The following is a 13,058-nucleotide window of genomic DNA, read 5'->3' as shown; positions in this document are numbered from 1 at the left end:
CGTAGGAGGACTTAAATAGTATATTAAAGATATAGATCACAGCCTTATAAAAATTTAGATCTCCTGCAGAGATTGAATACAGTTAAAGAACTGTCTGCTGCTGCTGCTAAGTCACTTCAGTCGTGTCCGGCTCTGTGCAACCCCATAGATGGCAGCCCACCAGGCTCCCCCATCTCTGGGATTCTCCAGGCAAGAACACTGGAGTGGGTTGCCATTTCCTTCTCCAATGAATGAAAGTGAAAAGTGAAAGTGAAGTCGCTCAGTTGTGTCCCACTCTTCGCGACCCCGTGGACTACAGCCTACCAGGCTCCTCCATCCGTGGGATTTTCCAGGCAAGATTACTGAAGTGGGGTGCCACTGCCTTCTCCCAAAGAACTGTCTGCTGCTGCTGCTGCTGCTGCTAAGTGGCTTCAGTCGTGTCCGACTCTACGCGACCCCATAGACCGCAGCCTACCAGGCTCCCCGGTCCCTGGGATTCTCCAGGCAAGAACACTGGAGTGGGTTGCCATTGACTATCTAATGAGATCTGATATACCGGGTTGGCAGAGGTTTAATTCTCTTTTTTTTTTTTTCATTTCATCCTATTCATTTTGATTTATGGAAAGTGGAAAGACTTCCCCTTTCTTCCATAAATGGAATTAATTGCAGCACTTTAATAATCTTAGTGAACCCCATATCCCCTGTGAAAATGAGAGAAGAGCCCAAGATTCAAAGTAGATAAAACAAATTGACAGGAAATGTGGGTGGGAAAGAAATGAGAAAACTATTCCAGACTAAAAGTCTTATATGTTTCAAACACAAGAAGCAATAGAATTTGAGTGGCAGAATTCAGTTTTATTGAATCACGTAATTTATAATATCTAAAGATTTTGATGACCTTCTCTAAGGCAATTTACTTAAATATTTAGTGAGAACCACAGCAGCCTTTCAGTACTCATATATGCATGCCAAGCCTTTTAAAGAACATAATTAAGTAGAAAAAATGAGGAAGTCATAAAATGTAATTTTCCCCCCAAGCAACCACAAGTTCTTCTCAATCCATGCCTACACTAGGAAAGGCCAAGGTCACGCAAGTCAAACAACTTACAAGCCCATTAAGGAACAGACAAGTGTAGGTTGTTTCTAGTAGAACTGATTTGGGCTAGAAATTCTGTGGACATCATCAAAGCCTGAGTTTTAACAAGCAAAACTTCAAGGGGGAAGTAAGGAGAGGAGTACTCAAATGATCTACGAGAGGCAAGATACAAGCAAAAATTTCTACACCAATTGACTTTGCCCAGCAACATGGAATTCACATTTCCATACTACCATCCTACAGTACCTCAAAGAAAACAGTCTAAATCTACACCATCATTTTTTTATTTCTACATCTAAATAGAAATGATGATTCCACAATACTACAGGAAATGTCAGTTGCATCAGAGAACCATGCTACACACAGGAAATTATAGACAGACAGAGATATGAGCCCAATTCTGGTTTTTTGGCCCACATAACCAAGGCCACTTTCCCTTCTTTTCCCTCCGTCGTCTCAGTTTCCAGCACCAACTCTAATGACCAATGCAATATCTCTCACAAAAAGTCAAGCATTTCAAATGTCCTATTTACTTCTATCTGGCAAATATTTAGCAGCAACTGTGTGGCACACGCTGTACAAGGCAAGTATTAATTAGGCGTGGCCCTGTTTTCAAGGAGCTTATCACTTAATGTACGCACTGGGATGACATATAAAGATATGGTAAGTATAAAGACTAAAAAGAAAGAACAAAGAAAGAAAGAACAAAGTCAGGAGCAAATTATATACCACTAAAACACTAATCTAATAGCGAAAACAACTGTTTCTGAGGCCGAAGAGTGAAAGGGTCTAGGACGAAGTAGGGCACACCATCTGCATCATCGAGTCCCGTGAGATAGTACTCAAATCTCAACTGATACCCACTCTTACTGATACCCCCTGATACCCACTTAGTTGGCACCATTTAAAATTAAACAATGTTAGCACTAGAAGGGACTTTAGAGATCAAATAGTCTTATTCCCTCATTTTAAAACTCAGACTAGAGATTAAAATATTGGTTTATAACTCCATAATCAGCTTGTTGAATGGTGAAGATCAGAATGAATGCAAAGTCATCTGACTCCCTATGTTTGTTCAACTACACCACATTGTCTGCTATTCATATGACATTTGTCTTGTGTACATCCAAATTCTCATTGCTTGTCCACTGAAAGCTCCACTTTCATCTTGGAGCTCCTCTAACCACTGTGGCTCTACTGGCCTTGGTCTTCTTTGAGTTCCTACAACACTTGTAGGCTAAGCCATACAGTTGTCCTAATAACATTCTATTGTTTCTCGTAGGAAATGCTCACAAACACACTGTAGGTGACTGGAGGGTAGGGACTGATGACTGCTCTTCTGTTCCTGGTTTCTACTAGACACAGACAATGTGGCTCTAAATACCTGTTCAGTGGTTGAGTCATCATGAAATGTAACTTAATTGCTTCTGTCCACCTATGTTGAATATATCAATTACCTTTATTGCCTGAAAAAACCTGACTTCTCTTCAAAGTAACATCTGCTTTCTCACAAGGTAGCTAATGCAAGCATTGATGTTTCAAAACTCAAAAGACATTCAACTTAGGTTTACATGAGGCAAAAGATTAAAGTGTTCTATTGTTTAGTTTGGGAACATTTGATTTTGTTCTGTAGGCAGACCTTGGATAAGTCACTTAACCTCTCTGAATCATGGGCTCCTTATCTCTAATATGGGGATAGTAGTATCGACTTTATATGTAGACAATATTGCCATGAAAGTCAGTAACAAAGCATTGAAATGCCCTTTTTCTTTATATCCCACTGTTCCCTGTGACCTAAATCCAGATAAGTCCTGTGCCTCATTCTGCTAATTCCTTATACAGTTCCAGCAAATATCCACAAAGTTGGCTAAAACGGGCTTAAGGGACTTCCCTGGTGGTCCAGTGGTTAAGAATCGGCCTGGCAATACAGGGACACGGGTTCAATCCCTAACCAGGGAACTAAAATCTCACATGCCATGGAGTAATTAAGCATGCACACCGCAACTACTGAGCCCTTGGGCCACAACTAGAGAATCTGTGCGCTGCAACAAAATATCCTACGTGACACAACAAAGATCCCATGTGACAGAGCTAAGACCTGACACTGCAGAATAAATAAATTAATTAAAAAATTTACATAAATAAGATGGACTTAAGATGGGACTCCTCCATAAGACACCTGTGTTTCAACAGAATACTTCTAATGTAAAATCTCCCCAAGCCTCAAAGGCTCCGATGTCCTCTTGGATGACAGACAGTGGAGCAGACATTCAGCAAAGGAGTCCTGCTGGCACTCCTCAAGCCTTGTCACACAGACAGGAGCCTCAAATTGTCTGGTTTCTCATATACATTCCAGTCTCAGCTCTGCCTGGGTTTCAAGTTACTTATTTAAAAAATAAGGGCAACAATTGAGATGTAACAAAAATCCTTTCCAGCTCTAGAATTCTACACCCTTTATATCCAGAAGACAGCTGCTAAATAAGAACCTGTAGTCATGATGTTAACTATAACCAAGCAGAGACAAATAACCATTTAGTAATACTACTGCTGCTGCTGCTAAGTCACTTCAGTCGTATCTGACTCTGTGCGACCTCATAGACAGCAGCCCACCAGGCTCCCCTGTCCTTGGGATTCTCCAGGCAAGAACACTTGAGTGGGTTGCCATTCCCTCCTCCAACGAATGAAAGTGAAAAGCGAAAGTGAAGTTGCTCAGTCATGTCCGACTCTTAGCGACCCCATGGACTGCAGCCTACCAGGCTCCTCCATCCATGGGATTTTCCAACCTATAGAAAATTATGATAGTTAGGAAAGCCAGAAGTAAAAAATGCTATTTGCCCTGATTTTTATAATGTGTTTGTACATTAAAAAAAAATGAAGGCACTTTTCAGATTAAAATGAAAATAATATATATTGCATATATACTCTGTGGATGGGCCAGGAAAAATAAGTTATTTTCAAAGAACAGGGGGAAAAAAGGATTTTCCAAGTGAAATAAAATTATTTAGCAACATTACAGCACACTTATATATTTTCAGGGGTTTCTCAGGTGGCACATTGGTAAAGAATTCACTTGCAATGCAGGAGATATGGGTTCTATCCCTGGGTCAGGAAGAACCCCTGGAGGAGGAAATGGCAACCCACTCCAGTATTCTTGCCTGGAAAATCACGTGGACAGACGAGCCTGGAGGGCTACAGTCCATTGGGTTGCAAAGGAGTTGAACAAGAGTTAGCCACTAAACCACAACAATATATCCTCAAAGTCTGAATTTCAGCTCTTCATCTACAGGGTTAGAGCCCACTGCCCTACTCTATTCATCAGCTCCCCTTGCAATGCCTTAGTCATTCACAGTGTGCTAGGGAGAAGAAGGGAAGGAGGCCTCTCTGGATGGATCCCAAGTACTGCAGATGACACAGGAGAGATATGTATATGTGGCTAATGACCCCTTGTTCTAATTCTTAAACTATTTAAGGTCCCTTTTCAGCTGGTAAAGACCCAAGCCTTCTATGGCTCCTGAATGGAAACTCCAAAGTATCTCATTGTCAAACAAATAAATGAATATTTTATCTTAATAACGTTATGCCCAGCAGCAATACTAACTATGGGATTATGATCAAGTCATGCCACAGCTTTCATTCCCTGAGCTATGAAATGAAGTTATCAAGGGAGACAATCTTGAGGGTTTCCATCAAGCTATATTTTATCTCATAATACTGAGTATAACAAAGCAGTGACTGTGGATTGATTTTTTTCCCCATGATGTCACAAGAGAGGGAAAGGTAAATGCAGTGATTAGTACAGGAAAGGATTAAGTAGACAACACATACACAGAGCAAGAGATAAAAGAAAGATCCTGAGGTATCAAGGCACAACATTATATGTGTCTTAACAATCTGCAGCAAACCAGGAGGGGTTCAGCCAACTGCAAGTTCCCTTCCCCACTGTGCTCCCTAGGTAAACTGCTAGGGAGGTGCCCTGGTACCTTGCTTCCAGGATCCCAGGTTCATCTCCGATAGCGTCTCCCCTTTTCCAGCATCTTTCCCCCAAAAAGGATACATAAAATGTAGATTTGGGGCCTCTTGCTTATCTGAAAATGCCTTTTTCTTCCTCACCTTTCACAGAGGGTCTGACTGGGTTTAGAATTCTAGTTTGATGACTGTGACCAGGTCACACCATTTGTTCTTCATAACTCTTGAAGGGATTTTTCCATTAACTTCTAGTGGATCAGGTTGCTGCTAAGAAGTCTGATCCAATTTTTATTCCCAATCCTTTCTTTGGACCTATTAATTCTCTTAGTGTTCCAAAAATTCACAACCATTTGACTTGATTTTTCTCTTCCAAGTCTTGGTGCTGGTTGCTTGGCAGTTCTTCCCCTCTTGAGCCTCAAATTCCTTAGTTTGGGGAATTAATCTCACATTACTGTTTTCATTCATTTCTTCACTTATATTTTCTCTATTCTCTCTCTCTACATAACTTTCAGTAGACACGTAGAACTACAGTTCTCCTCTTTTCTCTCCAATTGTCAGTTTCTTTGCTTCTTATTTTACTTCCTTGCAAAGTTCAACTTTCATTTAATGCTCCCATTTTATTTAACACCATACATTTTTATGCTCTTTCCTGCTCTCTGATTTCTCTTTTTAGTGTAGAATACATTGAAACTTCTAATATCTCTCTGAGGATATTATGAGATTTTTTTGAAGTGTTCTCTTTTCTACACTTTTTTTTAGTGTTCTCTGTTTATACTTTGCACAATTTTAATTTCAGTATAAGTACCTGTGTGCTTTCTTTCAGAGGCTGTTCTAAAATCACGACCTGAGTCTGAAATATTTCTAACATGAATTCCTATCACTCATATTTAAAGCTAAAATGGTAACAAGCCGACTGATCTCTGTGTGTATTGGTGGTCTTGCCCGTTGCTGGCTGGACACTGTCCCATGACCTTTTCTTCTCTGTTGCAGAAGAGATATCTCTGAGCAACTGCCTGCCATTTGGTATTCCAAGAGTAGAGTAGGGAAAGGAACTGGGGTTCCCAGTGTTCCATAGGCAGACTCTGGTTTTATTCCCTTCATCCAGCCCTGTGCTTCTGCTCACCCCAGAGCAGGGTTTCTCAGCCTCAGCACTAATGGCATCTGGGGCTAAACAATCCTTTGCTATGGGAGGCCATTTTGGACACTGCTGGGCTGTTTAGCCTCTCTAACCACTAGACACCAGAAGTTTCCCAAGTTCTGACAATTCAAAAGGTCTCCAGATATCGGCAAGCTTCCACCAGACGGAGGGGAGCAAAACCGTCCCTGCTTGAGAACCCAGGCCTGCCAAGTGCCTGGGCTCCCTGAGGCAGCAGTTTCTCCAGTCTGTTTTCCCCGTTGTAGATGTCTAGGCTCCTACAGAAGCAAGGGTAGGGGTAGCTGCCCGGCACTGTGGGGTATGAGAGGGAAAGTGCAGGTTTAAATGTCATATGTAAATTGATTTTCCTGTACATTATCCTCATCTGTGGTACCTGGGGATACTATGATCGGTACCTCCAATCATGCTGCCTTTCTGAGAATCATGTGAGTGTTGTTTGATAACATCTACGAGCACAAATTATAGCTTTATCTCATTACTGTATCGGTCTCCACCCCTACAACCTCTTTACCTATTCCAGAAATGTTTGGGCACTCCCAGCCCACTCCTGACTTCTCTCCTTCCTCTTGACTATTGAACTTAAACTTTTATATCTTGCACCAGCATTTAAGGGGACTTTTAGAAGGATGCTGAGGTGAACCATGTGTTCAAAGCTCCATGCTCAACTATAAATTTGTACTATTAGTTTAAAACTTCAATTCTTTGTTTAGATAAATATAGGAGAAATTTCTTCAGCAGTTATCCTGAAAATTTTATGGACTAATTATATAGCATGATACTGATCATCCTTGTCATTTTTTTTCCCTTCAGTTCAGTTCAGTCACTCAATTGTGTCCGACTCTTTTCGACCCCATGAATCGCAGCACACCAGGCCTCCTTGTCCATCACCAACTCCTGGAATTCACTCAGACTCACGTCCATCGAGTCAGTGATGCCATCCAGCCATCTCATCCTCTGTCATCCCCTTCTCCTCCTGCCCCCAATCCCTCCCAGCATCAGAGTCTTTTCCAATGAGTCAACACTTCGCATGAGGTGGCCAAAGTACTGAAGTTTCACCTTTAGCATCATTCCTTCCAAAGAAATCCCAGGGCTGATCTCCTTCAGAATGGACTGGTTGGATCTCCTTGCAGTCCAATTACCTCATGTTACCAGGAGATTAGCTTTACTAGTTTAAGGAAAATGGAGGAGCTGACAGAATCCAGGGCCTCTTTTTAAGAAAACTCTTTTTGTAACTCTTCTGTAACTTTTTAAAACTTAAAACTCTCAAAAGCCTCAGATGAAAAGGTAGGAGGATTAAGGAGATGACACTCTTGTCCAGTGATGCGTTTTTGGAAAAATGAGGAGATACCTCCCAGACCTCCCAGTGGAAAACCACAACATCTGGGGGTGCCAGCAAGTAAAAATAAACGTGAAGGAAGACTGGATTGTACCACACATCTCATTCCCAGGGTTCCTCAAGCAAGGACTCCTGCCAAGTCATGTATTTCTAGCTTGATAGATTTACTAGGTGGGAATGGTAATACAACTGTCATACATTTTTCCAAAGCTTTTTTCCAAGAACAACTGACAAAAATATGCATTCTGCTTGGGCTTCCTAGGTGACACATAAGTAAAGAATCCACCCGCCAATGCAGGAGACACAAGAGATGTGGGTTCAATCTCTTGGCCAGGAAGATCTCCTGGAGGAGGAAATAGCAACCCACTTAAGTAGTCTAGCCTGGAAAATTCCATGGATGGAGGAGCCTTGAGGGCTATAGCCATGGGGTCGCAAAGAGTTGGACATGACTGAGCATGTACCCACACATGCATGCTCTCAGCTTGTCTATTCATATGCCTCTGGTCAGATTTAGAAAGCAAGGAAAAGCAAAAGGAAAAGATTGAGTCAGAAGAACTGAAAAAGAAAGAGAAAAATGGACCAGTTAGAAACTTAAAAATAAAGGAAAGTCATTCTGATAACAATGGGGCGATCTGATATTCTTTCAACCATAAATACATTTCCTCTATCTAAAAGCATCATCGGTATCCCAAATTAGACGTGCCAGGTTTTCAAAACTTAACCTATGAATTTTCCAGTAGAATTTTACATTAGTGCCTGAACAATACAAGAACAAATCCATCATTGCAAATCATCCTAGCCATTTAGGGCCATGGACTTAAAAGTAGTTGGCAAACTTAGGGTGTTATGAAGCTTAATTAAAAACAGCTCATTTTTTCTGAACATCATTACTTTTGGCAGCACATTTATCAGCAAGCCTGAAATGAGTTGGATAGCACAGAGGAACAGATATAAGCTTTTTTAAAACAAACTCAGAGACCCTGAGTATTACAAAATCTTACTTAATTCACCTCACTAATTTCATAACTGGGAGACCCACTGTGTCAGCCCTGCCTGATTGCCACTGGCTCCACTGATGGGTGCCTGCTTCTGCCCCCTTGACTGCTCTCAAGGATCCATGAAAATGGCAGTCCCTCTCCCACAGGGTCAATTCCCATCGAAATTCTCCACCTCAGTAGGCAGAGTAGAATAAGGCTAAAAACATTCTATGGCACAAACATGTCTGTGCCCTTGGCCTAACTAGAAGCATGTTTAAAATTGGACACATGGAACAGCAGACATCTATTCCTTCCATTAATCTCAAGGGGCAGAAATACTCCTCTTTAAATGATTCGGGGGTCATTTGGTTTTTGAATTCTAAATCTCACTAGGATAAAAACTCATTCCAAACCTACTTAAACTTATTTTTTAACAGACAAAATTTAAGCCATATTTCCATAGCTTACATGAAAATTCAAGCAGTTTTTTTCAACCTGGCCTTGGAAAGCATACTGATGGCTCAAAGGTCAAGCATCTGTCTTAGCAAAGAAAACTTTCAAGTTTTAACTCAGTTTAAAGAACTTTTAGTTTAAAGAAAATTCCACCAATTGAAGTTCTAGTGAATTTGCTTTTTATTCTTCAGGTAGGTTATTGTCCTAGGTCATGAATACAAAAGACTCGACATTCAGAATGACTATGAAGCAACATTCATAGAAATAAAACTCCCCATTCAGATATTTAACATCCCTTTTGACTCTACATGATATTTTAAATATTATGACAATGGCCTTTCGAAACACTCATCACCTCACTTTTGATCTATGTGGAAATTTGACCTATTTTCTGGTGGTGGAAACTAACCTGGCTAAAATGTTTCTTTTAAAATGTGAATTTAAAACTCAAAAATTGTAAATATATTTTATAACCTTTAAAATTATTATGGGATTTCCCTGGTGGCACAGTGGATAAGTGGACTGGCACACCTGCCAATGCAGGGGACACGGGTTCAATTCCTCGTCCAGAAAAATTCCATATGCCGTGGAGCAGCTAAGCCCACATGCCACAACTACTCAGCCCTGCTCTAAACCCCAGGTGTTCCAAATGCTGAAGCCCCTGTGCCAAGCACCTGTGCTCCACAAGAGAAGTCACTGCAATGAGAAGCCCTCCAACCACAATGCAGAACTGCCCTCACTCGCCACAACCAGAGAAAGCCTATGCAAAGCAACAAGACCCAGTGCAGCCAAAAATACACATATATATAAATTTTAAAACATCAAACTATTATGACCATATCCCTATCCATTATGGGATATCCATATTATGACCATATCCACCATTTCAAGATGGTGGAGGAGTAGGAGGACATAGAGTTTGTCTCTCTTTGCAAATGCATCAAGAATACACCTACAGAAGGAACAACTATCACAGTGCACTGGCTGAACACTAGTAGAAGACCCTGGACACTGGAAAGGATAGGAAAGATCCCCACATAGCCAGGTATGATGAGAGGAAGAATAAGGGAAAAAGAAGAGGACAGGACGGATGGGACCTGTGTCCCTTGTAGGGGAGTTGAGGAAGAGGAAAGGTTCCCACATCCAGGAAGGCCCCTCACCAACAGGGAGATCAGTTGGAACAGAGGAGCATCTGAGGCTGTTAGAGAAGGGTGAAACAACCAGTCTGTGGCAGACTGGACAGAGTGAGACCTACACAGAGGGTCCATGCCACAGCACAGTTCTTTGAGAGGATAAACAGATTAAACTTTAGTGAGATTCATCAAGAAAAAAAAGAGAGAGGACACAAATCAATAAAATTAGAAATGAAAAAGAAGTTACAAGTGACACTACAGAAAAATAGAGGCTCATAAGAGATTACCATAAGGAATATATGCAAAAAAAAAAAAGATGGACAACCTGGAAGAAATGGACAAAAAGTACAGTCCTGCAAGACTAAATCAGGAAGAAATAGAAAATGTGAACACACCCATCAAAGTAGTGAAATTGAAACTGAGATTAAAAATCTTCCAACAAACAAAAGTCCAGGACCAGATGGAATCAAAGAAAAATTCTATCAAACATTTAGAGAAGAGTTAACGTCTATGCTTCTCAAACTCTTCCAAAAAATTGCAGAGGGAGGAACACTTCCAAACTCACTCTACCAGACCACCGTCACCCTGATATCAAAAACAGACAAAGGTATCACAAAAAAGAAAAATACAGACCAATATCACTGATGGACATACACACAAAAATCCTTAACAAAATACTACCAAACCAAATCCAAGAACACATTAGAAGGATCATACACCATGATCAAGTGGGGTTTTATCCCAAAAAAGGAAAGACTCTTCAATGTATGCAAATCAATCAATGTGATATACCATATTAGTAAACGGAAGAATAAAAACCACATGATCATCTCAGTAGATGCAGAAAAACTTTCAACAAAATTCAACATTCATTTATAATAAAAAAAACTCTCCAGAGAGACTTCCCTAGTGGTCCAGTAGCTAAGACTCTGCATTTCCAATGCAAGAGGCCCTGGTTCGACCCCTGGTCATGGTACAAGATCCCACATTTCTGCAACTAAAGTTCCTGAATGCTACAACTAAGACCTGCTACAGTCAAATAAATACACAAAACCCTCCAGAAAGTGGACATAGAGGGAAGATATCTCCATGAAATAGAGGGAAACTATCTCAACATAATAAAGGCCATATATGACAAACCCACAGCAAACATTATTCTCAGTGGTGAAGAACTAAAAGCATTTCCTCTGAGATCATGAATAAGACAACAATTTTCATTCTCACCACCATTATTCAACATAGTCTTGGAAGTCCTAGACATAGTAATCAGAGAAGAAAGAGAAATAAAGGGAATCCAAATTGGAAAAGAAGTAAAACTGTCACTGTTTGCAGATGTCATGATACTATACATAGAAAATCCAAAAGATGCCACCAGAAAATCACTAGAAATAATCAACGAATTTAGTAAAGTCACAAGATACAAAAATAATACACAGAAATCTCTTGTATTCTCATACACTAACAATGAACATAATACAGAGAAATAAAGGAAACAATACCATTTACCATTACCAGAAAATGAATGAAATACCTAGGAACTAACCTACCTAACGGAGAAGGCAATGGCACCCCACTCCAGTACTCCTGCCTGGAAAACCCCATGGATGGAGGAGCCTGGTAGGCTGCAGTCCATGGGGTCGCTAAGAGTCAGACATGACTGAGTGACTTCTCTTTCACTTTTCACTTTCATGCACTGGAGAAGGAAATGGCAACCCACTCCAGTGTTCTTGCCTGGAGAACCCCAGGGACGGGTGAGCTGCCGTCTCTGGGGTCACACAGAGTCAGACACGACTGAAGTGACTTAGAGCAGCAGCAACCTACCTAAGGAGCCAAAAGATCTGTACTCAGAAAACTGTAAGATCCAGATGAAAGAAATCAAAGATGACACAAACAGATGGACTGATAGACCATGTTCTTGAACTGGAAGAATCAATATTGTGAAAATGACTATATTATCCAAAGCAATCTACAGATTCAATGCAATCCCTATCAAATTACCAATGGTGTTTTTCACAGAACTAGAACAGAAAATTTTACAATTTGTATGAAAACACAAAAGACACCAAATAGCCAAAGAAATCTTGAGAAGAAAAAAAAAATGGAGCTGAAGGAATCAGGCTTTTTGACTTCAGAGTATACAACAAAGCTACAGTAATCAAGACAGTATGGTACTAGCACAAAAACAGAAATATAGACCAATGGAACAGGTCAGAAAGTACAGAGATAAACCCATGCACATATAGTCACCTAATCTATGACAAAGGAGGCAAGAATATGCAATGGAGACAAGACAGCCTCTTCAATAACTGGTGAAACTACACATCAGATCACATCAGTCGCTCAGTCCTGTCTGACTCTTTGCGACCCCATGAATTGCAGCACGCCAGGCCTCCCTGTCCATCACCAACTCCCAGAGTTCACTGAGACTCACGTCCATCGAGTCAGTGATGCCATCCAGCCATCTCAGCCTCTGTCGTCCCTTTCTCCTCTTGCCCCCAATCCCTCCCAGCATCGGAGTCTTTTCCAATGAGTCAACTGTTCGCATGAGGTGGCCAAAGTACTGGAGTTTCAGCTTTAGCATCATTCCTTCCAAAGAAATCCCAGGGCTGATCTCCTTTAGAATGGACTGGTTGGATCTCCTTGCAGTCCAAGGGACTCTCAAGAGTCTTATCCAACACCACAGTTCAAAAGCATCAATTCTTTGGCGCTCAGCCTTCTTCACAGTCCAACTCTCACATCCATACATGACCACAGGAAAAACCATAGCCTTGAACTAGATGAATCTTTGTTGACAAAGTAATGTCTCTGCTTTTGAATATGCTATCTAGGTTGGTCATAACTTTCCTTCCAAGGAGTAAGCATCTTTTAATTTCATGGCTGCAGTCACCACCTGCAGTGATTTTGGAGCCCCCCAAAAATAAAGTCTCTCACTGTTTCCACTGTTTCCCCATCTATTTCCCAT

General features: G+C 40.9%; 1 protein-coding gene across 5 annotated transcripts in view; it reads right to left on the bottom strand.

Annotated features, from left to right (window-relative positions):
* The window catches only part of RGS7 (regulator of G protein signaling 7), a 486,948-nt gene that overhangs the window by 358,395 nt on the left and 115,495 nt on the right, over positions 1-13,058 (bottom strand).

This window comes from Bos taurus, chromosome 16 (genome assembly GCF_002263795.3).
Source record: "Bos taurus isolate L1 Dominette 01449 registration number 42190680 breed Hereford chromosome 16, ARS-UCD2.0, whole genome shotgun sequence".
Lineage (NCBI taxonomy): Eukaryota > Metazoa > Chordata > Mammalia > Artiodactyla > Bovidae > Bos > Bos taurus.
The sequence above is the reverse complement of the archived record's forward strand: the minus strand, read 5'-3'. Positions and strand labels throughout refer to the sequence as shown.